Consider the following 15,222-nt stretch of genomic DNA (forward strand, 5'->3'; position numbering starts at 1 on the left):
AATGGGGGCATGGCCACGACCATTGGTGGCTACTAAAAGGCTAAGCAGTGTTAGTGCTGCACCTAGCACCCTGGCATGTAATCTAAATATTTTTTAGGGTAAAAAATGTCACAGGTTAGCCGAGTCGGGTTGGCCTGCAAAAAATGGGCAAGTCGCAAGTTGGCTCATTTTTTATTCGGGTAAAAAAAATTCAAATTTAAGATAGGTCAAAAATTTGAATTCAGTTGGTTAAGCAAATTTCGGCTCATTTTGCCCTACCTTTAGTCATGTAGTGTTTGGTAATTTTAATGGTAACAAACCACATGACCCAATCTCATTGGAAGGATATGGAAATCTTTCTTGAAAACGTTATTCCTACACTACACTACACTACCATGTCTACCTTTGGTCACGTGATGTTTGGTAATTCAAATGGTTACAAATCACTTGCTCCATTGAAAAAAAAAAAATAAAATTAAATAGTCTAAAAAATTATTCCTACACTACACAAGTTGGGTTTACCCAAAACTCTCCTCGCTTCAAATTCTTTGTACCTAAACTCACATGTACCTCATCACACGAAGTGAGCTAAGAAATCTACCATGCTACACTAAGCCATGAAGTCAACTAATCCCTTACTCAACACAATCAGTCCCACCAGCCCATCATTTTCCTTTACTAGATTACATGGCATGGGCTGTGAACGCATTATTTTCTCACCTCACCAACTGGGCATGAACCCCAAAAAGGACTTCTTTCACACGAGCTAAAAGGTAAGCGTGTCTAAAGCATTTATATTGATTATCATTAACGAAGGAATACCAATAAAGAGTTTCACCACCAGTCACTGCTTTTTTTCCCAGATTTGGGCTAACTTTAAGCACAAAATGTTTAAGGTCGTTCCAAGATATTGTAGGAAAAGAATTCACCATCTTCACACTCTCGGTTCATGATGACCATGACCATCCCCAAGCTCGGTTCATCATCCCTGAAGCTCGGTGATTCATAACTATCACCATCCGGTGATTTATCAGCAACGAACCTCGCCGTAAAGGATTAAAAGTGCAGGCTGTGGATTAGCTTCTTCAAAAAAAGTAACCTCTTGGTGACTTGTAAATTAAGTTTTAGGAAATTGTAGACAGCTAGCTAGTATTTAGTTTTAGGAAATATTTGCGGCAATGTGTTGGGCCACAAATAATAATAAAAACAAGAATTATATGGGCATAGTAGGGAATAAAAATGAGAGAGCTTTTTAAATAGAATTGTGAATCTTATTGATGAATCAAGAAAATAGAAAGCGTTAAAACTACACAAATCAAGCTCTGCCTTATTATATAGTTCATAACAAAGCATTTATCTAAATAGCATACCTTGTGTTCAAAGTCACATCCTGCCCTTTTTCAATTCATCCTAGAAATTGTCATATCCGGAGTATCCTCGAGATACCTCCATCTCTATGAGCCATTTGATAATTGGGACAACATAATACAGTTTCTAGAACACTATACTTTGTTAAAATAATAAGTATGCATTAACTACATTGAATGATAAATTTTTTTGACAAAGTATAGTCTTCTAGAAACACTATACTTTTGTTAAATGTTTCGTTCTTCATTGAATTGTTTTCGTTCCTCACTCTACACCTTTCGGGGTTTGATCAATTGTTGTGACACCCCTACTTGTATTTTTTTTGGTAGGCCCCTACTTATATTTAATCTAATATGATAAAAGAAATTAAATTGATTATGTATTACATAATTAACTAGTCGCAGACCTGCGCGTTGCGCGTGGTAATTTTATTTTTATGATCGTGTTATTATTTGAAATATTTGTGCATGTATTATTACTTAAGCTGCATTATATATGTATGAACAATATCTTGTAGGATTCGTGATGATCTAAGGTATTGTCTTGGAATTAGATGCGGAAATGATACAACTATACTTGGTCTTGTAGTCAGTTCAAAGCTGATCAACCATCTTTCCAAGTTAGTAAAATTTAATTAACTTAAAATTAGATAAAAAGGATTTTATAAATTTGAAGTTGGCGTCATACTAGGTGAAAACTTTAGAGGGCTGTAATTACGTTGTTGCAAGTCTTTTTAAATAAATATTAATAATAAAAAAAAATTTATTCCTTTAAAGATAGAGATTAGTATTAGAAAGAGGATGAGGAAATTTTATTGTATTATGTTTTTTGGAAACATAATTTCTACCAAACTCGGTTGGCTAATTTGTACATTTCCAAGTCAATTGAGCACATTTTGCATGTTACATGTAATTCTTCATTCCCATATGGGTAAGGGCATTCAGGATCCCAATGACCCACTCCATTTTTCTTGCATGCTTGGTTTTTTGGGATGCGAAATGTGTTTGTTCCAAAAACTGTATGTCGAAGGATTTGTCAATAGTTTTGCAGCAACTGTTTTCCATTTGGTTGGTTTAGAATTGATAATAGTAGTTGTATTCCTTCATCATTTGATTCGCATAATAACGCAATTTCCAGTCCATACTTTGCATTTTTGTCTCCTTCTATGTTTGCTTGAAGAAAGATTTCTTTTCCCACTCTAGTTTGATCTTGTACAAAATATTTGTGAGCTCTAACCCAAAATAGTGCTTGTTTGTTTCTAGCCCTAAAGCATTGATGAATGAGTTTTTCTTCATCGCTTCTAAGGAATAAGGGATTCTGGAGTAGTCCAGTTAGATTGATGTGGTGAAGAACTTTTTTCCTTTTGGTTAGCCGATTGAATTGCTTGCACCTGTTTTAAAAAATAAAAACACATATTAAGAAACTAATGTGTTAGAAAAAATTAGCCGGTGACAAAACATGACAATAATCATATAGTAAAAATTATAGATGAACATTATTATCATTACAATTGCAATATTTGATTGATGAAGTTATAAATTTTTTTTTTCTTTTAGAAATATAACAATGACTATAGAATTGCGCAGTACTTTATAGTAAAAAGTTAATAAAAAGATAAAATTGAAACTTGGGATATATGGATCAACATTTTAATGAAAAAGGGAATATATATATCTGCATCACGCAAATTATGTAACATCATTCATGTCATAACTTTGGAATACACCATCTGTCTAACGCAGGAAAGTTTAATGTGAAGGGTCATAGCCATAAAGAAAAACTCTACATCTGTTCGGCCCCTAGGGAGTGTATAAACATTTTTTTTAATTGCAATATTTGATTGATGAAGCTATAAATTTTTTTTTCTTTTAGAAATTTAACAATGACAATAGAATTGCGCAGTATTTTATAGTAAAAAGTTAATAAAAAGAGAAAATTGAAACTTGGGATATATGGATCAACATTGTAATGAAGAAGAAAAGGAATATATATATATATATATATATATATATATATATATATATATATATATATATCCGCATCACGCTGATTATGAAAAACTCTGCATCTGTTTCGCCCTTAAGGAGTGTATAAACCTTTTTTTTAATTGCAATATTTGATTGATGAAGCTATAAATTTTTTTTTGTTTTAGAAATTTAATGATGACTGTAGAATTGCGCACTACTTCATAGTAAAAAGTTAATAAAAATAGAAAATTGAAACTTGGGATATATGGATCAACATTATATATATATATATATATATATATATATATATATATATATATATATATATATATATATATATATATATATATATATATATCCGCATGACGCTGACTATGCTATAAAGAAAAACTCTGCATTTGTTCGGCCCCTAGGGAGTGTATAAACCTTTTTTTTTAATTGCAATATTTGATTGATGAAGCTATAATTGTTTTTTAGAAATATAATAATGATTATAGAATTGCGCACTACCGTAAAAACTTAATAAAAAGAGAAAATATAGGATTTCAATATTTTGTGCCACAATTTGGATGTGGTTGATTGTGATTAGTAGAGAAAAAGTGGGGAGTTTATGTGAAAGTAACAAACATAAGATTTGAATTTAAATTTGTGTACCTAATTTTGATGTTGCCTAAGAATTTTGGCGATTGTCTTCCAACATTGGAAAATATTTCAAGCAATAAATCTGTTGGTAATTCATGTTGCATGCTCAATTATGTAATTGTGGAGAGTGTATTTTTATGCTATTTTTGGTGTGTATTTTTTTGTTGTTTTGTTTTGTAATTTATAGTGTTTTGATTGTTGTATGGATGAGTGATTGTTGAATTTATTTGCAATTATTTTTAATTAATTTTTTTGGTTTTTTTTTTTTGAATAGAAGCCTTTCATATACCTTCTCTATAAATCTTAAATCCTGTAAATTATGTTTGACTATTCAGTGTTCACTTGTTTTTTTTTTTGGGCATATATATATATATATATATATATATATATATATATATATATATATATATTGTGTGTGTGTGTACAGAAGATGAAGGTGTAAAGGTAGAAGTTGAATTAGGGGCTCCCTCAACTATGACGCATTTCAATCCTTTAATGCAAATATAATTGGCTGAGCAACCTCTTCATTGCAGGAACACACAATATTAAATCCTTAGAGATCGCAGCAAAGTAAATTACATCAAGTGGGGCTTTAGCATCATTTAAAATAGGAGCCAATTTATTCCGTAACTGATAAAATAGTTTAAATTTAGCTGTCATCTGAAAATTATAAAAGGATAATAGAACACTAAACAATGAACGTTACTTTTATTAATTATGGGCATAATGCATAACCTTATCATTATCAATATTATAATAAAATTAAAAAGATTACTTGTGACGCAGAGTCTTCCCTTATTGAAAGGCCAAAACGTTGCTTTGAAGCAACTTCAAACTATACCTACTCCCATGTTTGGTATTTCAAGTTCAGCTACTGCTTTCCATCCAAAAAAAAAAAAAAAGTCAACTACTTCTTTCAGCTTCCTTGTGATCTATCTTCCTCTGTTTTCTTTCACTGACCAAGAAGAAACATATTATTTTCTACCAATTTTAATTTGACTAATTTGGAATATTTATATTTGGACAACATCACTATCCCAAATAGCATCTCACTAATGAGTCTTGGTGCCACAATTGATTGTAGTAATAACAATTTGCTAGGCATGCTTCCAATGTGGATGGGGAACACGTCATCTTTAGAGACAATTGTTAAGGCTAATAATCAACTGGAAGGTCCTATTCCAATCGATTTATGCAAACTCATTAATCTTGAAATTTTTTGACCTCTCCGATGACAATTTGTTTGGCTTTGTTCCATCTTGCTTCAATTCGTCAAGCATCAAGTTCTTTAATCTGAATAAAGTCTTCATTTGATCCACTTTTGTTGGGCTCCTTTCGTATCATGTCTATTAAGTCTTCGACAACTTCAGACATTAGTGGCTTGAATTCCGACTCAGACTGCAAATTATGCATGATGTTAGGCTATCGACTCCATTTGGAGTGGAAAGCAAAATCAATTTTTCTAATAAATGCAATAATGTCTCATATAAAATTAGTTTGGAAGTCCAAGTTGATTCTATTTGAGCTTTTGATGCATTCCATCTTAACCTGAGTGTACCCAAAGATTATTGAATTATTGGGCTCTGCTACTTTCAAAGAGATCGGATCAATTTGGGGTACCGGTGTGAAAGATGAGATTGAGAAATTGAAGAACACTATTTCCAGTGTTCAAGATGTGTAAGGTTTCCATGTGCAAAAGCAGGTCACTTTGTAATTAAACTTAAATGAGTGAATTTCATGTAATAGGAGTAGCAATAGTTGGTGGCTGGTATTGATTTTATTAGTGCTAGTGCTTAATTGGACACCAATTTGATTTTCCAAAAAACTTTTATTATCAATGAAGCAAAGTCTTTTATTTGACTTTTTTGAGGCAATATGAAGATATAATAGAAGCTTGAAATAAGTTCATAAAGGGAAGAAAATATAAAAGTCCAATATCATTTGCGTCTTTGAAGCTTCTTCTTCTTTGATGACTTGTGTTTTGTAGCTTTTCGACGATTGATTAGATCTCGAAGGAACATGTTATCGTCACTTGGTTCCGCATCTTCAACATTAGAGCTAGAACTCATTGATGGGAGGGCACCATTATTGTGTTCTTGTTTTGATCTACTTTCATCATTATTTGTGCTTGTTAATGGTTTTGTAACCAGAACTTGAAATTTGTTTTTCTCAGAAGTTTGGTCTACGCTTTTCTTGACTTCATAATTCTCTAATGCTTCCTACACCAAAGAATGTTTACTAAAGTACATAGTAGATATTTTTTTTTAATGAATTTGCAAATAAATGTAGAAGTAAAAAGCTTACTGTTGTGATATCACCATTTGTTTTTTTTTTTTTTGGGTGGGTCAGCTGGATCATTATTTGCGCTTATGGATGGTTTTGTATCAAATACTTCAAATGTGTTTTTGTCGGAAGTCTGATCTGGACTTTCCTTGATTCCATCATTTTGCAGTGGTTCCTAAAACACAATATGTGGTTTAAAACATAATATTTGGATTTGCAAATAGGCTTAAGTTTGTAATAGTTGACATCTTACTTTTGTAATATGATCAAGTTTCATTGCCGTTTCGTCATTTGAAATGTTGTTGAACACCTTTTCAATTGTATATAATTCCCATTCTTCCTTCCAATTATAGTCGTTAAGCTTTAGTTGGAACACAAATGTTTTTCCAATGAGCTTTTCTATTTCATTTGGCAGGGCGGAATTTGCATTCATCTGATAAAATATTAAATATAATTTTGTATATTTTTTTCAAATTAAATGAAAGATTATATATGCTAATTGTATGGTCTTACAGTTGCATATTTGTTTGATAGTTCTCTTGCTGTTGTGTGAAGTAATTTTTCAGCTTCCTTGTCAAACAAAATAATTACGGCACGCTCTATTCCATCATCAACGTTGAGTTGAATTCTATACCTGCATGTATAAATATATAATTTGTTTCATTTTTGTTTGATAAATATATATATATATATATATATATATATATATATATATTTATGTTTACATATATTGAATGATTCTAAAATTGGTAATTTATATTTTACCTTGGAATTGGAAAATTAGAGTTACTTTTGCAATGGCTACACCAAAAATCATTTTCAGATTTAACTTTTTTGTTGCACTTTGCGCATCTAATATAGTACCAACCAAAGTTTTTTTCAATATTTTCAATTGTTGCAAGGCATGTGAAGACATTTTCCTACAATATAAAAGAAAAAAAGAAATGTATTTAGTGTTAAGCTTATTGAGAACTAAATATATATATATATATATATATATATATATATATATATATATATATATATTTTTTTTTTTTTAGAATCCAGTCAAAGACGTTTTATTAAGGCAGGCTAGATAAATCTGCCTGAAGAACTGAAACAAGGTCTGGTGGTACAGTATCCATCCAGACAGTCATTAAAGATAAAGACTTGAGTACCTGATCATCTGATGTCCATTAATTCCAAGGATGTTATTTGCTTGATTGTTCTTCTATTTTGTGTGATTCTTTTTTCAACTGATATTTCTTGCTTGAATTGTAGAGAAATTCCTTCAATTTCAGTCTTTTCCACATTTCTTTGATGGTAGAAGATTTAAATCAAAACATAGTGAATAATTATTTGATATGAAGGTTGTATTGCACTAAATAAAAGTATCAAAAAAAAAAAAGTATCAAGATTATTTTTAAAATAATGAATTAGAATAAAAGTATGGTATGGAAAATCTAAATACCTATCAATCAATGTTGCAGTTTTAGGTATTTCTAAGTTGATGTACACTTTTATTGCACTTGTAGATGACAAATGGTGTTCCCCTGTATTTAATAAAAAGATGTTAATTATGTAAAAGAAAAGATATGTTTAAAAGAAGTTATTACCTCTAAATGTTTTCACAATAGTAGATGTCACTATTATGACAAAGGGTCCTGGATTGTTGTTGTAAAAATTGTCCTCAATTTGATTTGATGTTGGTCCCCAGAGAGTAATTCTTATTTTGATTTCTCTATGGCAAAAAAATATGTAAGTGATAAAGAGCTTGAAGTAGTATTATGCAATGAATCCATATGTACATGCTAAAGCTTACTCTGGATTCATGATATCTATATTTCTCATTGGGACATGAACATTTTCTAGTGGTCCAACACCAACTATCTTTCCAATGATGTAAAGTTGATTAAGTAATTTGAAGCATAATTATTTTAAAATAAACTTGAGACTTTTTAGGCTATCTGTCAAATGTTTGTTATTGCCAAAGCGATCCACAATTGTTTGGTAATCAACAAATTCAAATTTATGCTGAGAGATAGTAACTTCACTCTCTTTTAGCTCCTCAATAACTGTTGTACGTAGAAAGTTTATTTTCTTCTCTTTACTTAGAGGCCAATAGCTATCTTTTCCCTTGTAAGTATCTTCTTGAAAATTAGACAGTGAATATAATTGTCCTTCTCGTAGTTGTGTCTGAAACTTCTTAACATTGTTTTTTTGAATTGTAGCGTGTATTGTGTCATCCTGGTAGTTAAATAAACAATTTGTTAGTCACAATTTTAGTTTTAAGGTGCGAGTCAAGTAAAGAAAATATGACAAAATAGATTCTCAATTCAAATCTAACCTGTTCATCTATAAGAACCATGTCCAAACTGATTAGTTCTAGATTTTTTTAGTTGACAGCTTCCCACATTCTTGAAAGTCTGACTCTTACCTTCCAATTCTCATTTTTATTTGAAAGTTTCTTGATGAGATTGTAACTCATTTTTGGAACTGATAATATAGTCATTAGTTGGACCCAATTGAGTTGAACTATTGTTAGAATGGAAATAGACTAATAAAATTCAACGATTTTTATAACTAAGCATATCTAAAATTTCTAATGATCTTTATTCATCTTATGAAATAGAAATAAATAGTTTTCAGATGTAGTATACATACCTTGTACATAAGGAAACTTTATCTTTCCAAAATCTTGTAGCTGGAAATTTTGTCTCTATTGTTGCAAAGTACATTGTCTTGGTAGTTGTAATTTGTATGGTATGGTTATGAAATAGAAAGAGATATCATGGATGTCTTAAATAGTTATAGATGTGGTTACATTGGTGGTATGTGAAAGGTTCCCCCCCTCCCCTCTAAAAAAAACTGCTGTAATTATTTTCTTCATAATTTTCATTGTTTAGTTATAAATATGTAAATTAAAGCATAAGAATACATAAATGCAAAGTTAAATGTAAATTTAAAACTATCCATGATGAATATGTATAGACAATTTTTGTAGTTTTTAATTTTGTATGAATTATTATTTAATTGTCTAGTTATTAATGTCTAAATTAAGTAGATGAACTTTTTAAATATAAAAATGAAATACATGAATATGCAAAATTCTCTCACATGTTATTCTTACAACCAAAGATGTGCCATTTCACTCATTGGTTTACTACATGATTGATGGTCTTGGTATGTGGCATAAGAGATTCTTCCTTCCCCTTATAATTTTTTTTGAGACCCTAGCAATATTCTTTTTTTTTTTTAATATAAGTGCCTAATGTTTTGTCTAATAATAAAGTGTCATCATAAGAACAGAAAAAATATTCAATATAAATCTGAAAAACTGTGAAAGTGCTAAATAGATATTTTGTCAAATTTAAAACAACGGTTGAATGGAAATTAGATAATTGTGGGAATGGACCATATTTATGCTAGTTATTTAGATGTAGAATTTTTTGTAGGTTCTATGAAAATTTAAAACTATTCATGCTTTCAATTATTACAAATTATTGATCAAATGAAAAAAAACAAACTTGATACTTAGTTCCCTATTATTTATTTCTATTTAATTCATGAATTCATCATTTGGGTGTCATTAAGAAAAACTAAAGTCATATTTGTTATGGGTCGATGCAATAGCAAAGCAAACTGAAACTATTAAAAAAACAAAAAGTACAAACTTGCACACAATTATGATACAAAAAGAAAGAGGGTGTTTTTAAGATAATACTTAATTGTGATAATTAGAATCCACTGGTAGCCCATGTAAAAAATACTTGTAGTCAACAACAGTAAGCGTCATTATATTATATATATGGTGCTCTTGCCTTTTTGAATATGGTTTTTGAGTCATTGGTTAATTAGGTGGGTTTTTCTTTTGTAATTTTGTTTTGCTATTGAAGGTTAGTGGTAAGGATCTTCCAATCAACATGAGGACATATAAACAAATTTTTAACAGAAAATTTGTGACTTTTTAAAGAGTAGAAAAAAAAACTGCTGTAATTATTTTCTTCTTAATTTTCATTATTTAGTTATAAATATGTAAATTAAAGCATAAGAATACATAAATGCAAAGTTAAATGTAAATTTAAAACCATCCATGATGAATATGTATAGACAATTTTTGTAGTTTTTAATTTTGTATGAATTATTATTTAATTGTCTAGTTATTAATGTCTAAATTAAGTAGATGAACTTTTTAAATATAAAAATGAAATACATGAATATGCAAAATCCTCTCACATGTTATTCTTACAACCAAAGAATGTGCCATTTCACTCATTGGTTTACTACATGATTGATGGTCTTGGTATGTGGCATAAGAGATTCTTCCTTCCCCTTATAATTTTTTTTGAGATCCTAGCAAAATATATATATATATATATATATATATATATATTTTTTTATATTTTTTTTTTTTCTTTTTTTAATATAAGTGCCTAATGTTTTTTCTAATAATAAAGTGTCGTCATAGGAACAGAAAAAATATTCAATATAAATCAGAAAATTGTGAAATCGATAAATAGATATTTTGTCAATTTTAAAACAACGGTTGAATGGAAATTAGATAATTGTGGGAATGGACCATTTGTTATGCTCTTTCGATGTGATTTAAGTAATTATAATATTTGCAATTGGCAAAATGATAATAGCTATGTGATTACTATTAATGCTGATATAATTGATCGAAAGAGAAAAAAATTACTGTTTGTCAAAACATTTTCTAGGTATACAAAAATTGTGTTTTTCCTTTCTTTTTAAAAAAAATAATAATAATAAAACCATTGTCTAATTTCTGCAAATTTTTATATTGAAAAAAATACATATATATATATATATATATATATATATATATATATATATATTTTATACATAAGTACTGATGTCTCCCAATAGTGAGATATTTGTAGTCAGAGTGCGCCATACCTTTCCTTTGTATATGTGCTCTATGGCAGCATTCAGGTCTCCCTTCCATTGGCGTGTTTTGAATTCTTTGTCTTCATATACTCCTTCCAGTTTAGGAGAGACCACATATTTGAGGGGTTGTCAATAGAATCATAAAATCTTGGATCCTTCAATGCAATCGAAGTACCCTACAAATAATCAAATTCTGTTAAAGAATCTACCGTTTTTTTTAATGTATTAAAAAAAAAAGGTACCGTTAAAGAAGTAAAAGAATAAAAATAATCATATCCATCAAAATTATTTGGATCCATGGGCTTAATAGCAAAACCTAACTAAACATATCCGTCTACAAAAGAAGATGATAAAACAAAGCATAAAAGTTTTGGACTAAAAAAAAAAGAATTGAGATGTGGAGATACCTCAACCAAAGCAGGGAGGTTCTGTCAGTATTTATACATCGTGTTGAAAGGAATAAAGGGAGGAAGGAAATCAGATAGGCAGCCGTTATCGCGAAACGGTAGAGCAGGAAGGTGAGTAGCTTTCAAACTCTTTGTTTTCTCACGCAATACCTGAAGCCTTTAACTTTTTTTTTTTTCCCCCTCCCTTTGAGCTTCCCTCTGCTCACGTTAACCTTCAAACTCTCTCTCTGCTCACGTTAACGCTTCCCCCTTTTTTTTTCTTTTTTTTTTTCTTCCAAACCTGCTTGAACGTAAAACCCTGAATGCTTCCCCTTGTTTTGTTTTGTTTTTTTTTTCTTTCTTCGAGGCTTCAACGTTTTTTTTTCCCCTCCCTTTGAGCTTCCCTCTACATTACAATCTTCAAACTCTCTCTGCTCACGTTAACGCTTCCCCCCCCCCCCCCCCCCCTTTTTTTTTCTTCCAAACCTGCTTGAACGTAAAACCCTGAATGCTTTTTTTTTTTTTTCCTTCCAAACCAGCTTGAACGTTTTATATTTTTAATTTCTTTTTCCTTTAAGCTGAACTGAATAGGCTTTGGGTTGGGCTTGATAATGGAACTAAATAAATAAGAGGTGGGCTGGATAATTATACAAATTTATTATAGGGTGATAGTGAGAGTAAATAAATAAGTAGTGGGCTGCATTTATAAGGCTAGGATTTACAAGGTTGAAAATTGTAAAAACCATTTTAAAATTGAAGGAAAAATTATATTTTTTTTAAAGAAAATGTCGTGGCAGCTGATGTGGCGCAATGTGAGAGCAGCAACATTAAACTCTACGCTTCAGCTTTTAGTAATATATAGATTTGTGAGAACTGACAATAAGTAGTAGAAGGAAAACTTGACCCTAGTTCTAATAAAAGAGACTAAACAATGCTACTTTATTACCATCAAATTCGTCCTATTCACACCAAGATCCCATGAACAATGAGATCAGTAAGGTGGCATCCTCCACCGTCAAGTCTTCTCAAAGTGAATCTTGATGGGGTGCTTTTTGCTGATGAAAGCACTACTGGTGTTGGTATTAAAATCCGTAATGATAGCGGACTGGTTATGGCTACTTTAATGCAACAGATTCCACTACCCTGCTTTGGTAGAGATGGTGGAAGCGCTAGCTGCACGTCGAGCTCTTTGGTTTGCAAAGGAGTTGAGTTTTCAAAGCTTGATAGTCGAAGGTGATTCAGAAGTCATTATCAACTCAATCAATGATGATAATATGGCCCAATCTGAGTTTGGGCATATATTACAAGACATTATTTTTCTTAGCTCATCTTTTAGTTTTGTCTCTTTTTGCCATGTTAAAAGGCAAGATAGTTGCATGGCTCATAGATTAGCCGAAGAGGTATATCTAGTGAACGTTAGGATGTATGTATTCAGAAAATTCAACGTATACAAATGTATCAATTTAAATACCTAACATTTTCCTTTGAATTGAATTATTTTTGGTAAAATTTAAAATTCATTTTATACAATTTTTTTTTAAAGAAAAAGGTGACAGTAGTTTTAACAAAATCAATTATTAGGGAAGTTTGAAATTTTGAATTTATGCATGTGATTTTTTTTTTTCATTTTTTAAGGGAAATAGTTTTTTTTTATTTTTTTTATATCATTTTCTTCTTTAAGTTTGAAAAACTAATAGATATGTTAAAAAAAATGTATTAACAGTTATGCTAATTTATCCAAAACTGATTTGAATGCATATTCCACAATTATCTCTTGTTGGCAGTTGGAAGACTTGGTAGTGGGATTTTAGAATTGTACGAGGGATTTGAATGTTTTTTTTTTATCTATTTCTAATCAATTTAATTTTAAATTTTACTCATATATCTTTCTTTGTTTTTTTTTTGATAACCATTATCTTATTTTTTGAGTAGCTTAATTAATCCATAAAAAAAAAAAAAAAACCAAGAAACCTTAAAAAAAAAAAAAAAAAAAAAGCAACGATATTTCCGAAAACTACATGAACGTGGCGTTACACACAGAAAGTTTGACACTCACTCTGCAACTGACTCCGTGAAACGTGTCTCTATATACTCAGTTTCTTCCATTATCTTTCTCTTTCACTTAGTTTCTCAATCTCTTGACTCTGAGAGTGCTTTGCTTTGCTATGGCGTCTAGGCCAAGGACTCGGCGCATGGGAGTGGAGCCCACAGACAAGCGTGAACGGCGTTGCAAGTATCCCACAAGGGATCCCGAGACTTTCTTCAAGATTGTTCTCAATGAAAAGATACTTGTATGTGTTTTTTGTTCCTTAAAACTTTTCTGGGTCATTCTCTGGTTTTCTGTTTTGTTCTTGGATGAAACACTTTGGGGTCTCTTACGTTGGTACGTACAAGCGTTACATTGTTTGTTTCTTTGAATAAAACATAATAGTAGAGAAACAAAAAATAAAGATTGTTACTTTACACTTGTTTGTTTTCCGAGGCTACTTACTTTCTGTTTGGTTTCTGAGAAAACCCGAGAAGTTGATGAGTGTTTGAAATTGGGTCTTGTTATTCCATTTCCATTATAAAAAAAAAAGACTAAGTTGGTGTAACACATTGAGTAACCATGCATAATCCTTTTCTTGGGAATGCTTCATTTTACCAAAACAGTGGAACATATTTGATTTAAATAAAATGGTACAGTTTTTCCATGATGAGAACCACATGGGCCTTCTTGATGTCACTTGATTCTATAAGAGAAAATTACATAATGGGAAAATGATTAAATTTAATAACATTGTAAGCTTTTGGAACAAGTGGTTTTATAGTTTATCATGGCACCATAGTGTTGGACACCATTTATTAAGGAAGAGTTTGAGCCTACACATGGCCAAAAATTTTAGAATAAGAGTTGAATGATTAAATTTATTCTTTCCTAACAATTTTTTTGAGATACATTTACTAACAACATAACCATTTGGGGCAAGTGGTATTGAATTTTTTGTCTGTGTATCCATACTATTTCTTACGTTTTTGTTGATGAACTACTATTTCTTACATTTTTTGTCAATTATATGAGTGATGAAGCCATATCTGCAATAAATAATAAGTCGATTACTAGGAGTAATTTCATTTGTTACCTGCTGCAGAGGCTGCCAGAAATTTTTTTACAGAAATTTGGGGACCAAATTTCTTCTATTGCTACAGTCAATGGTCCCAATGGTCGGGTTTGGCAATTGGGTTTGGAGAAAGATGAAAACGGCACTTGGTTTAGTGATGGCTGGGACAAGTTTTTGGATTACCACTCTATCAGAAATGGCCATATTTTAATCTTTAAATATGAAGGAAATTCAACTTTCAATGTTCTTTTTATGTTCGATATGACTGCTGGCAAGATTGATTATCCCATTGACAGTCTAAGTAGCGATGCGGAACCTAATTCAGTAGCGAATGAAGAAGAGGAGAAAGATTTTGGGTATAATGATGTATCGGTTTCAACTACTTATAGCCCTTCCCAGAACTCTTCAGAAAGTTGGACTTCTGATGAGTATTTTAGTCAAGGAGTACTCAAAAAGCGTAATAAATATACGACTTGGACTGATAGAAAGAAAAGGCACATAAGAAAGGGTGCATGCAGGAGCGGACAAGCAGCTACTCAATCCTGTGATAAATGTGGTCATCACAAAGAAAGTGAATTTGCAAAATTTGATGAGTCAGCTGCAAAA

Source organism: Castanea sativa, chromosome 7 (assembly GCF_040712315.1).
Source record: "Castanea sativa cultivar Marrone di Chiusa Pesio chromosome 7, ASM4071231v1".
NCBI lineage: Eukaryota > Viridiplantae > Streptophyta > Magnoliopsida > Fagales > Fagaceae > Castanea > Castanea sativa.